The sequence below is a fragment of the Gavialis gangeticus genome, unplaced genomic scaffold, assembly GCF_001723915.1.
Source record: "Gavialis gangeticus isolate Ggan-Ray unplaced genomic scaffold, GavGan_comp1, whole genome shotgun sequence".
Classification (NCBI taxonomy): Eukaryota; Metazoa; Chordata; order Crocodylia; family Gavialidae; genus Gavialis; species Gavialis gangeticus.
The window spans coordinates 3,634,036-3,639,319 of record NW_017728998.1 but is presented as its reverse complement, the minus strand read 5'-3'; positions in this window follow the sequence as shown (position 1 = coordinate 3,639,319).

The following is a 5,284-nucleotide window of genomic DNA, read 5'->3' as shown; positions in this document are numbered from 1 at the left end:
TTTTTTTTTTTTTTTTTTTCCCCACCCCCCCTTTCCCACCCATTTTTCTGTTCTCCTGAGAAGAGGATTTGAAAGGGCTCTGCCTTCATGGAGCTGAAATCATAGGGAAGCCTGGGAAGCTTAGGTCAATGCAGGGGGTCAGACTTGATGATCTGCTCAGGTCCCTTCCGACCCTACCAACTATGAAACTATGAGGAAGGATTCAATGGTGACTTCAGGGAGCTTTGGGGACTTTCCATTTATCCCATAATAACTAGACCTTTTGTGCCAGGGACACACTGTACACTATGAATTACTCTGTGGTTATGGCTGAGGCTGGTGTTTGCCGCAGGATTCGGACAGTCTGAGAATGGGTGGTGGTGGCGGTGATGGGGGGAGTTTGGCTACTACATTTCAGTGTTGTTCCTTTGAGTTTAAAAAGAGCTCACCATTTCATACCCGCCCCTTCAAATGTCCTAGGTACAAAGCACCAACTTCTCAGGCAGGAATTGATCTTTGCAGGGCTGGACCTGATGATCTTGTGAGGTCCCTTCCAGCCCCTGGCTTCTTCTGAATGAATCTATGAATCTGAGCACAGCTCTCTAGACCCGCTTGGGCAAAATTATGGCCTGTGACCGAAAGCCATGGAAGGGACTGACCCCCCGGAGTAGATGCTCACACTCTCACCAAGATCATGCAGGTTGCTGAATGAAGGATGAGTCTCTTGGCTGTTTGCTACACTTCTTCTTTAAAGGCTGCCACTCCTTCATTCAGCAGTTTGCTGTGGCATGATAGGTAGGGAGATGGATGGATGGATGTTTGTGTGTACATGCATATGCATTCACATGTGTGTATACACACATCCAAGACGGCAAGCTCTCATCTTTGGCTATTTTCAACAGTTCTGCTTTAAAGGGAGCAGCTCCTTCATTCAGCAGTTTGCTGTGGCATGGTAGGTGGATGGATGGATGTTTGTGTGTTTGTGTGTACATGCATATACATTCACGTGTGTGTATACACACACGTTCAAGATGGCAAGCTCTCATCTTTGCAGCATTATGTTCCTTACCTCCTTGCAAAGTATCTGGGTTTATCACAACAAAATCTGTGAACTGTCAACACCATGAGCAAAGTACCTAGCGGGTGTACTGGTGTTGCAGGCACTTTCTTCCTTCATAGGGCCAGATCTGTGCTTGGAAAAGTGTTTGCTGTTGGAGTTGGGGAAGGGCCAGGGAACTGAGCAGTGTTTGAATTGGGGATCTCTCATAAAGAGTAGGCTCTGCCACATTTCATCTGACAGTTTGAGCAGGGTGTTTCTGAATATGTGTTTCTGAAAATCTTAGCCCTAATACGGTGAGGACTACGAGTATAGAGTTAGGGTATGACATAAAGGCTAATATATTTGTGTGTGTGCACGCACATGCATGGATGTGACTTAAAAACAATACCTACACTTACCCCCAACTGCTTAAGCAGAGATTGTGTCTTGCAAACTGTATACATCGCTGGCTTATTTGGAGGTATGGCACCTCATTTTAAGATTAATACTTAAAATGGCTTTCTTAAAAGTCTGTTTGTGATTCAGTTTACATTGTAGGATCCTAAGTATTGCAGCCCAGGGACATTATAAAATAATAGAAACTGAGGGTTAAGGAGGTCACATCTAGTCCAACCCTCCGCTCAAAGAACTAGATCATCCCAGCCAAGGCTTTGTCAAGCTGGGCCTTAAAAACCTCCAAGGATGGAGAATCCACCACCTCTCTGGGCAACCTGTTTCAGTGTTTTACTCCCCTCCTTGTGAAAGAGTTTTTTTCCTAAAATCTAACCAGTTATGATTCTCAATTTCCCTGGACAGCATAAGTCAGGAATAATTCAATGATCTTCCATGGAAAACTGGCATAAATGAACACAGATCCAACCCAATAATCACTTATGCTCACAAAGCAGCAGATGTAGGGACAGCGTTAGGCTCTTGAATGGGTAATTCACCATCCTTTCTTACCAGTGGCTTCTTTTATTTGTCACATGTTTTTATACACGTGAAAAATGCAGCCCCAAATTGGGTTCTGCACACAGATCCTGCGTTCTTTAACATGCAAGTACCTCCAGCAACATGGAAACATCCATCGTCCAAGTTATGTGAATGTGAGTAGGATGCGATAGCGTGTTTCCACAGCTCTCTGGCTTTTTGCCATTCCCCTACATGTCAAAAATACAATGCAGGTGCCACATTAAAGCCGCAAGTGGTTATGCATGTCCAAGAAAGAAACTGATCCATTGGGACGTTTGGAAGCTGGAACGGACCCGATCTATAGAAAAGTGAGCCAGTGTCAGAGGGGATGAATAAGCGGAAGAGTGCAAAAACCTCATTTCGCATTTGTGTTTTGTGGTGTGCGTCTCTTCCCCCTCCCTGCTTCGGCCATAATGGGACACTGGGACAGCCCAAAGTTTGACCTACTTTATTCCTTCCTTGTTCTGTGTCTTTGTAAAAAACGGCATCGTTCCTTGCATGTTGTTTTCCAGCTGAGAGTCTTTATGGCTGTTTTTCCCCGAAGAAAAAGGAAAAAAAAAACAAACCTCCTTTAATGCTAGGAGCTCAGGCTTGTGAGCCGCCTTCCCGTAAGAAGCGTGTGCTTCCCAGCATTTCTAGGCAAACCTACAATAACAAGCTGGAGTGTGAAGCCCAGGACTAGTGAATAACTCGGCAATGAACCAGGGCGCGTTGTCTGAGGTTCTTGACCAACATTGCCATAAAGCTCCAGGTCTCAAGAGCAACCCTAAAATAACAAGCGCAGCATGTGAGCCTGCGAGCGAGTAAAAGGAAACTCAGTAATAAAGAAACATATTTCACTCTTGAGCTTCCAAGGAAGTATAATTAACATGAAAAAATGTTATTTAATACTGACGAATGATACTCTGGCACAATCATTAATCAAGTCTAATCATCGAAACCTTTTTGGGAGCAGACATTGCATTGGCTGGTTTTGATTTCTCATGGAAAACAAATTGCTTCACCATCTTCTGCTAGGGAGGGCACAAAATGGGAAAGCATGCTGCTCGTCTCTTGACCCCCTCCTGAGTCCGGTGGGTGCAAGTGTTTCCGATAGCGTGAAGGTCTGGTGTTTTCAGGAGGATCTCAAAGAGACACCTCTGAAAATCACAGCCCCAATTAAAACCGAGCATGTGCATATACAATCCAGGGCGTCTCAAGTTTCACTTCGGTCTTGCACTGCACGGAGAAAGAGTGGTTTTCCCTTGCTGTCATGTTGTCACGAGGAGGGCGACCGTTCTGCGATGGGTTGGAAGGGAGATTTGTGATAATTGCAGTGGTGCAGTGGGACTCTTGCACATGCATGTCAGGAAAATAACTCTTTTATCCAGTTTGCAGGTGGAAGTGTGCTTGCCACCACTGCAGGTACAATAAAGGGACCAAATCCAATTAAGAACAGTAAAACTTGGCACTTTGGGAGGTTGAGATATTCTGAATTTATCACCTCATTGAAGCAGCCAGTCAGCACGGCAAAATCCATGCAGTTGGAGGACTTGGCCAACCATACATACATTTCATGGGAAGTTTGTCCAAAACATTAATGAGCTCATACAAGCCTTGGCACGCTGGGCTTAAGTTTTCAATTCTCTCACCTAAACGATGCTGTCATGCAAATCACAGAGTACCTTCACATTTTCCAAAGCATAGAAGAGCCCCATTTCCTCCAGCATTGTGTCCGTAGCTCAGCTCTGAGTCCTGCAGTGAGTCAGGACCCCTTCCATGGTGATCAGTGTTTAGATCCAAATTCGTCGCTGCATTTTGTTTATAATGTGGGTGTCTACTGGAACAGACTCCAATACCAAGCTGTCTCCTAAGGACGCTTCCCGAGCATTCATCTTCACCCAGATTTTTCTTCTCCTAAATGCACGTGGTTCAGTGAGTAGTGGTGATTTCAGTCATCAGTTCTGGATAACTAAATATCCAAAAAAAGCCTTAAAGTCCAGAAGCCTCATGGACACTTCACTGATACCAGCCTCCCATGCTTACCAATAGTAATTTCTATCTCGATTTTCTCCTTCTAGTAGCTGATAGCCTAATATATTCATAATCTCAACACTTTGTCTTCTGTTTATTTAATGGCCTTCCCTTTCTTCTATTTGATTAAGTTCCTCTGCGTCTGGCTGTTTGGTTAGCATTAAGTTCCCTTTCTTTTGGGAAGTTCATTTCCACACCACTTTTTCCCAGGCGTCTTCCTGTAAGTGAGGAGTGTAGGTTTTGATCCAGACTTTTTTTTTTTTCTTTCTTCTGTTGTGCAATTCTCTGCTTTTTTGGCTTACGAGACAAGGATTTCTATTCTAAATCTCAGAGCACTGGGGGAAAAAAATACCTTGGAACATTTTTATCTGATGTAAAGCAGAAGAGATCCTGGTGGGAATGATTGCACAAGCGATGAGCTGAGATTTCTGACTACCGTGCAAAAGGGCCACGTGATTTTGTCTTCCCCAGGCTTCTCTGCTTTGCCCACTTGTTTTACCTTGCACTACACCTGAATGATGAGCTCTCTGCAGCAGGGTTGTTTTTGGTCCTTTTGTGTTTTTCAGCTTCTAGCAGAGTCGAGGTCTTCATCTCCAGTTGGGACTGATGGTATGACTGTCATTGAAATAATAAAGAACAGTTATTTCAGTGTCAACCAACATGCTCTGAATGGAGGGGAATCCAAATGATAATGGCGGGGAACAAATGAAAACAATGCACCGCCAAAGCTTTGGCCCCCACCAATGTGCTGGGAGAATTTTCTATAGATTGATAACACACACACACACGCATGCACACACGTATAGATATAGATAGATACAGATATATCTCTAGATAGAGATATATAGATTTCATAGACATTAGGGCTGGAAGGGACCCTGGAGGATCATCAAGTCCAGCCCCCTGCCCCAGGGGCAGGAAGTCAGCTGGGGTCACAGGATCCCAGCAAGATAAGCATCCAAATGTGTTTTGAAGGTGTTCAAAGTGGGTGCTTGAACCACCTCCGATGGCAGGCTGCTCCAGACCTTGGGGGCTCGGACAGTAAAGAAATTCTTCCTTATGTCCAGCCTGAAACGGTCTCAGTGGAGTTTGTGACTGTTAGATCTTGTCATCCCTTGGGGTGCTCTGGTGAACAGACATTCCCCCAGATCCTGTTGAGCACCCCGATAAACTTATAGGTGGCCACCAGATCGCCCCTGAGCCTGCGCTTTTCCAGGCTAAAGAGCCCCATGGCTCTCAGCCTGTCGTCGTAAAGTCTGTTTTCCTGACCTCTGATCATGC